The sequence below is a fragment of the Thunnus albacares genome, chromosome 9, assembly GCF_914725855.1.
Source record: "Thunnus albacares chromosome 9, fThuAlb1.1, whole genome shotgun sequence".
Taxonomy (NCBI): domain Eukaryota; kingdom Metazoa; phylum Chordata; class Actinopteri; order Scombriformes; family Scombridae; genus Thunnus; species Thunnus albacares.
This window is the reverse complement of record NC_058114.1, coordinates 32,421,049-32,433,854: the sequence shown is the minus strand read 5'-3', so window position 1 is coordinate 32,433,854 and position 12,806 is coordinate 32,421,049. Positions and strand designations below refer to the sequence as shown.

The window sequence follows — 12,806 nt, the reverse complement described above, 5'->3', positions numbered from 1 at the left end:
TGAAAGCATGTGAGAAGTTTAGAGGGAAAAATCACTATTTGTTGGAGCTGTTAACAACTCATAGACATCTGACATGTGACACACTGCTTTTTGTGAGACGTCAAAAGCCAAAAAGGTTGGAAACCACTGGTTTCATCTTTAACAATGTGATGTATTTTAAAAGCTTGTTATATTATCCATTGTGTCAAATCTTCATCTGAAAAGTAACTAAAGCTGTCAAATAAATGTAGTGGAGTAGAAAGTACAATATTTCCCTCTGAATGTAGTGGAGTGGAAGTATAAAGTAGCATCACATGGAAATACTCAAGTCAAGTACAATTACCTCAAAATTTATACAAGTACAGTACTTGTATAAATGTACTTAACTACAGTATCAAACTAAATCTCACAGCAACACTGATTCTCACATCAATTAAAGAGACCTTCAACACCAGCTAATTCTTGTCCTTTGAGGTGACCCTGAGGAACTTTTCAATTGACTTCCTCATGGAATTCAAAGTAGGAGGTGTTCTTCCCACAGCCCACGCCTGTCTCACCAGCTCGTCATACTCCTGCCAGTCACACATTTATTTTATTAAAACATGACAAACAATTCTACAAATGCGTGAAAATACTTTGAGAAAACTGATTACCAACCTTTAAAAGTTGAGACATGTCCTGTCTTAAGGCCTTGCATGTGGCACGTTTGGACTTAATCAGCTCCTGCAGGTGAAAACACACTTTCTGATTTGTTCTATTACAACAGCAGCAGCAGCAGCTCAAACACCACTCACACAAAAAAATCCTCCATTTCCCATCATGCAATGTGATATTGTCTTTTCTTAAACCATCTCTGCATGATAAACACCCAGATTTCACCTCCTATAAACTTTTGAACACAGATTGAAATAAAGTGCAGATATAAAATATATATAAATATCAGTGGAGTGTCAGAGATGAAGTTTTATTTAATTAATGCCCATGAATGTTCGAATGTATTCACTTATTTGCTTTTTCATTTCTGGATCTTCAAATAGAGATTTATTGACCTTCCACTGTTTAGTTCACAGTGGTGCTGATTGCAAATTAAAGTCAAACTGAATGGGATTATGATCTGAGATAACTTCTGGATATATTAGACTCTGTGTGTCACATTTCTAATCAAGAAACTTCAAATCAAGTGTTGAGTCAACTGAAGTGTGTTCCAGTCATGTCTCAAGTAAATTGAGAATGTAAATAAATTGTACATTACATTCAAACAATTAGATGTTTAATATGGGGTTAACTTTTCACAATAATACTGAGAAAAAGAAGAGAGAATCACAGCCAGGTCTGCTCAGGTAACAAGTACACTAATAAAATACAAATGTTTATGATTTCTGTGAATGTTCAAACTTTTGTCCATCTATTATGATCTCTACATTTCTTTCAAAGACTGACAGAGTGGACATGAACAGTAGAGGGTCCGCTGTCCGGGTGGGAGGTGTCTTCATTTTCTGCACTGTACAGAGGCTGTGGCACAGTCTGCTTCTGTAAATACAATCACATGTGTAAATTAATTGTATATAGATCAGTTTGAGCTCAATGTATGTATATACAACTGCTGAAATACAAGAGAAAACTAACTTTCCTCCTTTGTTCAGTATGGTTATTATTGTTACTTCACAATAAACTTATATAAAGTTCAGATAATTATTGTTGTTGGCGCTGAACAGACGCTTTTTCGCTGTCTGTCCTTTGACTGTCTAGTAAGTTTTGTATCTTGTTTGGTTTAATAATTGAGGCAAAAAGAGGAGTGCCATCTGACCTTTGCAAGGATGACTGTGCTCTCACAGTTTGCTGGCTTGTGAATTAGCAGATCTTGCACCCAGCAGCTATGCAAAGTGTTCATGAGCTTCTAGGGATTTGTAACTTTTAAACTATTTATCAATTTAACCAACATTTTAGCCAAAACTAGTAGCACTGCAGCAGGCACAGGCAGGTAACAGAGTGTGTTCCTCCCAAGATGGCACCCCCATACCAATATGCAATGTGGGGTGATGTACCTTCACATTCCATTTTCTCATAGACTTCCATACAATCAGACTTCTTTTTGGAGCCCCCCTTGCGGGCCATTAAAGAGACTGCAGGTTTAAGGCACTTGAATCTGATGGAAATGAGGATAATAGGTCCTCTTTAAGTATAGTTTTGAGGTACTTGTACTTCCATTTGATGACAATTTCTACTTCCACTCTACTAGATTTCAGAGGGAAATATTACACTCTCTGCTCCACTACATTTATCTGACAGCTTTAGTTACTTTTCAGATGAAGATTTGACACATTGGATAATATGACAAGCTTTTCAAATACAACACATTGTTATTGTTTTTTGGCTTTTGACGTCATAAAAAAAAACAGTGTGTAGTCGGGGTCACATTTCAGATGTCTATGAGTTGTTAACAGCTCCACCAAATAGCGATTTTTCCCTCTAAACTTCTCACATGGTTTTGTTTCAATAAATGTTCAAATGCAAAACAGATTTGTGTATCAGAATTTTGTTTTGTCTTTTTTCCTCTCCCATTAATCATCCCACAACCCCTCAGATTTATCTGCTGACCCTTTGGAGGGGCTCGACCCCTAGGTTGGGAGCCACTGGACTAAACTAGCTAACTGTATATAAAGTAGTTAAAACTAGCTCCACCTCCAGCAGCTATAACAGTAACATGCTGCTCGAACACTGATGCTTCACTATTAATAATCTAATGATGTCAGTCAGAGGGACCAAACCACTACTTTTACTGCAATACTTTATCTACATCAAGCTCATAATACTGATGTACTTTTACTTTATCATGAAGGAATTCTACTTGTAATGAAGTATTTTTACATTGCTGTATTGGTACTTTTACTAAAGTAAAGGATCAGAGTACTTCTTCCACCACTGTGTGATTCAAAAAACCCTCATTTATTCGTGGATCATTGCCAGAATCAGGTTTATAAAAATATTTACTTCTCAAAATGTTTGCAGTTATTTCTGAGTGTAAAACAATCAAATCGTACAGATTTCATTTTTGAAAATCATTTTAGACATTTAAAAAGACACTAAATACTAGAACACAACTGGTCAAAGAATGCTGCAGGTGCCTAGCAACGGTTGCCGAACAACAGTTGCCGAACAACGGCCGTTGCTTGGGGGCGGGATTTATGGACAAGACAGTTCCATTGATCTGTGTGACATCACATTTTGGGAATTCTTTGATGCCTGTGACATCATGTTCAAATCCCTTGATGCTTTGATGTTGAAAGCTTTGATGTTGATGTTAAAAACCTAATAAGTGTCTCCCACAAACTGATTCTCAGCATTGTGTTAAACTCAGACATTAGTACGTGAAAACTGAGCCCAGTGCAGTTCATAAAGCCCAGTGCAGTTCATAGAACGGATCAAGTATCAAGCATTGAAGGTAACATCATAACAATTACCATGAATTCAACAGGAAACTTGTGCTCAGAAGAGATCCCGGAGGTCACAGTCAGCACTTTGCGCCTGCCGATCTGTGCATTTCTTTCAAAGATGACAGAAGGCCAGTGGATACTGCTGAAATCCGGTTCTCCTGACGACGCCACCAAAATCTTTTTGGCTGAGCTGCTGTTGGAAATCATACAAGAAATAACAAACACCTATTTGGCCTCACTCAGGAACACATGTGTGGCAATTTCTGAGGAGCAAGTTGAGGTCAAACTGGGTGACACACTGAGTCAGAGCTTTGCTGAGGCTCTGGACATAAAGGACCAAGACCAGTGTGCCACCCCCCCACGACTGACAAGCCTGCTGGCTAAGGAGGTTGCAGAGAGCGTCAGCTCTGCCCTCTCTGCTTGGAAGACCCCTGCGTCTGGAACAGGCCAGCGCATCACTCCTCCGCACAGACTTAACAACATGCTCAAACATGCTTCCAAAATGCTTAAAAAGTTTGCCGCCAAGATTAGAATTCGCACACCCCGGGGACATCGGCAGACAGTAAGCCAGACCACGTCCCTGGAGAAGACCAGCTTAGAGCTGTTACTGGAGGATCTGGAGGACAAAGACTTCAATTACATCTGTCGTTCACACGGGGAAGAGCTACAAACCCCAGAGGAGGAGCCAGAAGACGCAGAGGAGGAGCCAGAAGACGCAGAGGAGGAGCCACGACAAGACCCATTTGTGGCTGAAACAGCTAAAGTAGTCCAGGAAATAATTAAGAAAGCTGTTAGTGATATCACAGAGCCTCTTTTGCAGGATGTAGCGGAGTCGGAGTACCAGCAGCTGCAGTCTGAATCCTCTTTTTACATTGAGGTTGTGTCAAATGACATCAGTGAACTCATTGCTAGTGAGGTCAGGTCTTTAACTCCACAATCCAAAGAGAAGCCTAGACACAGTATGAGAGAAGCAAGCAGCATTATAAAGTCCTTATTTGTGAAGGTCCTCGCCAAATCATCAATACATCGCATTGTGGCAGAACTGAAGAGGAAATTCCAACATGAGTCCGAAGCTGAAAGCAGCCAGTCAATGCAGTCTCTCATTGATAGTTTGGAGTCGCTGCTTTTGGTGGAGAATGGCGATAAACAGAAAGACCAAGGTGGGAATGAGCTCAGCTTATTTCCCAGATATAAAACTCTTTCTGGGAATAACCTTGCGGTGGTCACCAACAAACTCACCGAAATGATGTACTCCTACATCAAATATGGGACGGTGACCATCCCAGAAGCCATCAGTAGGAAGGCAGCGGCTTGTCCTGTGGTTAATCCTGCCATGTATGAGGACATATGGAAGAAAATCCGCTGCTTCCTGGCTCTGATCAACTGGTGGCAGAAAACCCAGGCTGCCAGCCACTCCGACAGACTCACGCTGGCTTTACAAGGCACTGAGTCAATTGCACAGAGTCCCTTAAAAGAGGTCGCAGAGGAGAATGCATGCCTGATACCTACTCCAGTGCCAGCCACTAAACGTAATAAGAAACGATCCCAACCTTCACAGAAAGTTGCAGGGGTACAGGAGGACACAATGGGGGAGATAAACAAGAAAGCAGTCCTGTTCCTCGTGGAGAGGCTGGTATCTGGGCTGTACAACAAGGCCAAATTGAGCTGGACCACAACGCAGCCAGAGGTCATCATTCAACGTCTCTTCCAGAGGATATGGGCCGAAGTTGAGGGAGCAGAGTTGAGAATAACCCCAGAGACATTTGAAGACCTCGACAAGGCGGTGATCAAACCCCTGTTGAAGAACTGGGGCTGTGCAACGTATCTGCTGATTTCAATCAATTTACAGGAGCCACAAGCTGAAAAAATCATCACCAACTATTTATACCGCCACCTATTTATGCCAAAGAAACGGAGTGCCATCTCCAGGTTCTTTTCTTCGCTGGGAAAAGCCCTCTCAAAGCCCTTCAGACGGGCATAGAGTGTCAGGGTTATTTGGGGGGGGGGTTATTTAGGGGGTAGGTAGTAAAGAGCTTCATTTCTGCCTTACATCCATGTGAGGCAGGACTGGAGCTCTCAGGGTAATCTCAGGGGTCAGCGGTGGTTCTATATCTGAGGGCCTCTTCTTCAGACATAGAGCCAGTGTTGAGGTTAGTTAGGGGGTGGGTAGCTTTCATCTTGAAGGGAAAAAGTGAGCTAGGGTTTATATTTTTCCTTCAAGATGAACGCAGGGGGTTATTTAGGGGGTGGGTAGCCTTTATCTTGAAGGAAAAAATGTGCCCAGGATTACTTTTTTCCTTCAAGATAAACGCAGGGGGTTAGTTAGGGGATGGGTAGCCTTCAACACAGTAAAGAGCTTCAGTCCTGCCTTACCTCCACGTGAGGCAGGACTGGAGCTCTCAGGGTAATCTCAGGGGTCAGTGGTGGTTCTATATCTGAGGGCCTCTCCTTCAGATGTAGAACTAGTGTTGAGGTTAGTTAGGGGATGGGTAGCCTTCATCTTGAAGGGAAAAAGTGAGCTGGAGATTACTTTTTTCCTTCAAGATGAATGCAGGGGGTTATTTAGGGGGGTGGGTAGCCTTCATCTTGAAGGGAAAAAGTGAGCTGGAGATTACTTTTTTCCTTCAAGATGAATGCAGGGGGTTATTTAGGGGGGTGGGTAGCCTTCATCTTGAAGGGAAAAAGTGAGCTGGAGATTACTTTTTTCCTTCAAGATGAATGCAGGGGGTTAGTTAGGGGATGGGTAGCTTTCAACGCAGTAAAGAGCTTTAGTCCTGCCTTACCTCCATGTGAGGCAGGACTGGAGCTCTCAGGGTAATCTCAGGGGTCAGCGGTGGTTCTATATCTGAGGGCCTCCCCTTCAGACATGGAGCCAGTGTTGAGGTTATTTAGGGGATGGGTAGCTTTATCTTGAAAGGAAAAAGTGAGCTGGGGTTTAGGAGCTTCAGTCATGCTCTGGATGCAGAGCAGGACTTGAGCTCTCAGAGTCACCTCAGTGGTCAACAATGTTTCCTCACAACTGGAAAACAAGGTTTGAGTTCCTGTTGTTAGCCTTTCCGAGTCTGTGTGTTGTTTATTGAGGTGGTGTGGGTTTACCCCGGGTTCTCCGGTTTCCTCCCACTTTACTTCAAAACAGTTAATCAATTGGACACTCAAAATTGCACCCAAAAAGCTTATTGGTTTCATGAATATAAAAATGGAAAAAGTCATTCAATAAAAGTGTCTACATTCTCATATCTGCTTCAAAATCACTCTTTTCTTATTATTTGCATTTGATGTTGAGGATGAAGATGCTGATGAGGTGGATGGCAGCACACTGTGTGCCATTAGGAGTAATCTAGAGTTAGGGCATCAGCAGAGGCGCTGAGGGTGCAGGATATGTTCTGCCAGTATTTCACCTCTCCTGCTGGCCAAGTCCCATTGCAATATGACCATATGCGCTGTGCTCCACTGTGCAGACTTCTCCTTCAATCCTTTTTAAGATATTGAACTGAACTTGTAAATAATGATTTAGGTAGTCTTTAATGTTTAAATTGTACATCTGTATAATTTGTAATAATTCCATGTTTAATTATTCAAGATTAAATTAAACTCCTAGTGCTTCAAATAAATACATTACATTTACCCAATGTCTTGTTAAATTATTGTTCATAATATTGAATTAAATATCTAGGGTTCAATGGCATGGAAAATGTAAGCTCAGCCAGCAAAAATTACAAAAGGAGAAACGGTTACCTTAAACTGGACAGGTAAGGTTTTAAGATGCATATTGTTAAACAACATCAAGATTAACTGTTTCTTCTTTGTTTGTCAAATTTTTATTTAAAACCTAGTTTCTAGGTTGCCCTTAAACTGTAAAAATGACATGTTGCTAAAGGAAATGTAGTGATTATATTTTCTCAATATAGAACAGGAACAAGTACAATAAAAACAATCAACACCATATCAACACTCACCTCAAGGTAACATCAAAATAAATATATTATACATGTATTATACATACATACATAACCACATCACAGCTGTACATCATGTGAGTTGACATGTGGCTGCTGTGAATATGAAGCTCCAAACTCTGCCTCTTGGAGCCTCTCCTGCATTCTAACTTTGAGCCATGACTACCTGTCTAAAGGCAGTTGTCTCATGGCTGGAGCCAGGCTCATGAGAAACAAATGGACATCAAATCTCCTCGTGCTCCCTGGCATGCTGCTGCTCCCTTGTTTCTTTCCTTTCCAATTACTGCTCTAGGAAATCCCTGCTCTTCCTTTTGGTTGCCTTAGCAGTGGACTGTGGAGCTGCAGTAGCTGCAGTTGCAGTCATCTCTCCCTCACTCCCCTCTGCCTGCCTCCTCCTACCTGACTGTGTGAGTAACTGTGTATATAGTACTCGGGCATAAGGAAAGCTCTGTTTCGCTGTCGGCCATTTAGGACCTGTTACTGGCAGTTGCTCTCTGTCTCCAGGTTAAGCCCAGGAGCCAGATGGAGTCCTGTCTGAGGGAGGACGACAGCCTCAGGGAGGACGCAGCTGATCTGATGCAGTTCAAACATCAGGCTTAACAGTCAGAAATTCATGCTACGACACTATTTAAACATTCATTCACTGGTATAGTCAGACTGTGACAAGCAGCATGCCTGCACCCTATTGGGGTGGACCCAGGAACATATTTTCGTGAAGGCTCATCGACCAGCGCAAGCAGCGCTCCGACTGTTTGGTATTTTCCTGATCTTGAAACTCACTTTGTGCATCTGTGCGGTATTTTGGTGACCAGCACAGAGCGCACGGTGCATTGATGGGAGGAGAGGCGCTGACAGCAGCGCAAAGACAGTTGTTGTTTTTTGGTTAAAATTTGGTTCTAGATGTTGCCCTGAAAACAGACGTCTCAGAACCACGTCTATTTGTGGCGCAACGTCACACTGGTTTTGTGATTTTACCAACAGGATCAAACTAAATACTAAATACTAAATACTAAGTCACAGTCTGCACGCCTAACGCCTGGGCCACACAGCCTACTTCTACCTGAGCAGTGCGTGTGCATCGCTGAACTGCTGCGGCTCGCAGGCCTGCGGTATCCACACAGACAGCGTTGCTGCTGCGGTGCTGCTGCTGCCAGCTCTATCTTTCTACATAGAGTTTGAATTTTATATTGGCCATCAATAATAGCATGTTTCATATCATTTCATTATGAATTTCATTTATATTTAGTTTAACCAAAAAAAGGTTAAGAAGCGTGTGCTTGATTGTGAAAAATAAATAATAAATTATATGTGAGGGTTAGGGTTGGGTGAAAGCAGCTTTCTTTCTGACAGACATGGTGGGGTCTGGTTGGGGATACTGTCTGTCAGTCACACACTCCTCACACAGGACGTGTTTCTTTTTCATTGATTATACTGATTATTCCGCCAATTAATCCCTTGCTGTCACCACTCCAAGTGATTAATGATGTTGTCAATGGCGGCCGGGCAATATCCTAGAAGGCTTGAAAGTTTTGTCATGTCTTCCAGGCTCTCGTTGTGCTTTAATGTCTCCCCCACATTGAACAAAGACATGTGCTGCAATATCTCCACATTATCTAGGAGCCTTGCTTTTAGTTCATTTGCTAAGGAGATGGTGTAGCTCACACATCTCCTTCGCACACAGTCCTCCTCCTCAGGGGAGAAGTTCACCTTGGACTCAAATGTATAGCCAAGGTATGGCTTGGGAGAGATGTGTCCATCTATTGGCTCTTTGAGCATGTCAATTGTTGCCATGGGGTTGATGACTCTACTGCAGACAGACTTTATAAGCTTTATTAAACAGTCAAGCAGCTTGAGCAGATCCATCTGTTCCCCTTCAAAAGCCTTAACAGCAGACTGCACCTCACTAATTATAGATTTTAAAAAAGTGAGGTACAGGAGGTTCTGTGGGTCACTGTACATGGAGTGTAGAACATCTGCCATGTAGCAATGTTCATGTGCCATGGTGAGGTTAAAAGCAATTTTAATTCCTCCCACTGATCCAGGATTCTGGACATGGCAGGCTCTATGGAAAGCCAGTGTGTGCCACAGACCATAGTTATCAGTAAAGGCTTCTCCCTACAGTTTATTGTCTCATAGACGGCTTTGTATGCCTCTTTGCACTTTGGTGAAATAGAGAACCAATTATAGGTTTCTCTAACAAGGAATTCCACACTACGTGGAAGTGTGTTTTTGGAGGCAGAGCTTACAGCTAACTGTAGTGAGTGACACACACAGTGGATCAGGACCATGTGTTTTTTTATATGCATCATCTGTGCCAATGCCAAGCAGGTTCTCCCTCTTGAGGCCACACTTCCCAAGAAAAGCTATTGATCTAGCATCCCCTCCCTCCAGCTCAAGAAGGCCTAGGTAAGTGGCCACCACATTTCCCTCGACCTCACTAAAATACCAATACGACCCCAAGGTACTTTGAGACACTTACATTGGTGCTTTAATCAAGAAGGAGGCTGTATTTGCTGTCACTAATATTGCCACCTTAAGCCACTTTCAAGAGAATATGGTGCCAACACACCATTGATCATTTCAGTACATTTCATACGGTGCATCTGGAAATTTTTGGCTGCACTGGAATCTGTAAAAGCAGTCTTACATGCCTGACAGATGTGGTCACACGAAAGAATGGAACAATGCTCTGCAATAGCCAATGCCATTGTTGCCTCTGCCTGTTCTCAAGAGTTTGTGTTTTCTGTAAAAAAAAAAAAAAAAAAAGGTAATGTAGATTGCTTTGCTTGGTTGTATTACTTGGACTTTTCAGTGTGCAAAGAATTTTTAATGTGTTTGTAGTGTGTGTATTTGTATTTATATTTATATCTGTATCATGTGTATGTAAGTTTAATAAAGTGATTCAAATTTAATAAAGTATTAAGATTATTATGTGTTTGAACAGAGCACAACGTACTGAATTGTCTGAATAGATGATCTGAATTCAGAGAGTCCAGGAATGGGAATAAACTAAACCCCTCCTGTCACTGTGTGATCATGAGTTATAAGACAGTTACAAATTAAATTGTCTAAATTCAAACATTGGAGGAGCAAACAATACAGATTAATGATTAGTCCTGGGCAATACTGTTTGCACATGCACAGCTGCTCATTCATATCATGTCATGTGTCAGCTGCCGTGCTGAGCCTGGTGCACCCCCCTCTGCACTCACTTAACAGAGTAGAGGCAGAAAGAGCGGTGTACCTCCCGTCTCCACTCATGGGGCAGTACTGGCAACTCTCTTCCATGGACAGTAGCTAAGGATGTCCAAAAAGTCATTAGATTTGTTGCTAGGTGCTTTTTTGGGGAAAAAAAATTGAAAAAGGGGTCTGAAAAGTCCTAAAAATCTAGTGACAAAGTTGCTAAATATGCAACACTGCACAGCAGCTAGGCATGCTAACGCTAACAGGATTTTGCATGGCAGTGGCATCGATATTAACTTGTTGTTGCTGTTAACTTAAAACATTAAGTTTTAAGCATCAGCCTCAAGATTTTCTTTTTCTCTCTGACCTTTTCCGCTCCACCTTTTTGCTTCCTGGGACCTTTATTCATTTGTACAGGCTAGCCTTAATTTTGATTCAAACTCCACTCTTTCTGACTTGATTTGATTATTTTCCGCTTGACCTCTGACATTACATGGATGGACGCATACACATGAAGAGGTGTGGGCAGGACGTCGGTAGCACTTCCTGCACCTGCCTTACAATATAGGTAGCCTATTGACGACTGGGGCCATGTAACCCCCAGTCAGATGGGCAGTTCCAACATCAAGTGAGCCACGCCCAGCAGGTTGAATTTTTTTTCCCACATTGGTGGTGGGCCACCCCATCTGGCATTTGCCCAAATTGCCAGATTGCTAGTCCAAGCCTGGTCTCAGTGCAGTTGAGACGTGGAGTTCTCCAGTATGGCCAATATTATCCACACAGTTATTTGAAACAGATAAAGAAAAGTATAAAAAGTGGCTTGCTGTGGTCGGCAGGTGGATGGGACGGGACAGGACAGGGATATAATGTATAAGAACTTCAGAAGTAATCACATTACATACAACACTACACACACTTAAAGAAATGACTGATCAAACCTGTGTCTGCACCCTAAAAAATGTTGAAAACAACCCAATCTGGGTAGTTTTCAACTACACCGCTGGGTAACTATTGGACCAACCACACACTGAGTTAATTTAACCCAGCAAGATGTGTTGAATATTCAATCCAAATGCTGGTTCATATTAACTAGAATGTTGGGTTCATTCTACCTCGTAAATTGGTTATTATTATTTTCATGTTTCATTACAGTAAAATCTGTAAAAAAAATCATTTCAATAGACTACATGTCTGGTTAACAGTTAAATTACTTTGATATACTGGCCTATTACAAATTACATCCATGTATGGTAGTCATACATATATGCAATAAATAACACACTTTTAAACAATGTTGGAATTTTAGAAACATTTATTTTTCAAAAAGCCATAAGAAATTCATGACTGTTTTCAGTTCATAAACTCTATAACACTTGAATCAACAACAGCATTTCTACATGACAACATGCACATAACCATTACTGTCAAAACAAACAAAAAAAAAATTGTTTTTGACTTTTAAGTGGGCATTATTAAACGCCAGTAACCAGAGATACGTAGAACTAGTCTGAGCCAATGGGCAGCAGCAAAAAAAAGATCAAGTCCTCTAGTCTCTACTTGCTGTATGTAGAAATTTCACAGTTGTGGACTCATTTCCTCCCCTTTCATAGACCATTTTATGGATGAAGTCCCATGCAGGAGCACATTGCTTGGGGTAGTTAATGTCAAAGATAAAAAAACATCTTGAAGCACAAGCAGTGTGCTTTGCTCCAAAGCCTGTCCCGCCAGAATGACAAATGACTGAGAGGAGCACTGTAGTCTAGTCAATAAAGTTTTCTGAGTCTGACTCTATCTGAATTACAATCTCACGTTTAAGATTACCACAGATATTACCACTCCTGACCATTTAAGAAGCAATGTGTGGAAGGTCCATCAACAAATTTAAAAATGTTTAAAAAAAAGGCTTGAGTCTGAGTGATCAGTGCTACAGCCTGCATGCTAAATTTGAGCATTAAAATTTTAAAAATTTAACTGGCAATGCAATGTAGTATTCCTTAGATAGCAGGCTGAGAGTGTTTGTGAGCAGAGTCACAGCTAGGGCTGGAGCTATCAAATATTTTAGTAATTGATTATTCTACCAAAAATTCCATCGATGAATCGAGTAATTGGATAAAACAGAATTTTGCTTAATTACAGAACAATAGTAAATATACAAGAGGAAATAAGACAGGTCTCTTAAAATGAACAACTAATTGGTTTCCTTTTTCAGAAAAATCAACATTTTTATTTTTTAAATGCATATTATGCAATACAT

At 41.3% G+C, this 12,806-nt stretch overlaps 1 long non-coding RNA gene across 1 annotated transcript; it reads right to left on the bottom strand.

The window, feature by feature from the left end:
• Positions 1-235: 235 nt before the first annotated feature.
• LOC122989547 lies at positions 236-11,561 on the bottom strand. Its single transcript, XR_006405091.1, has 3 exons — positions 11,551-11,561; positions 1,602-1,612; positions 236-365 (listed from the first exon to the last, which is right to left on the bottom strand). It is a non-coding gene; the product is annotated as an uncharacterized LOC122989547 (long non-coding RNA).
• Positions 11,562-12,806: the final 1,245 nt, after the last annotated feature.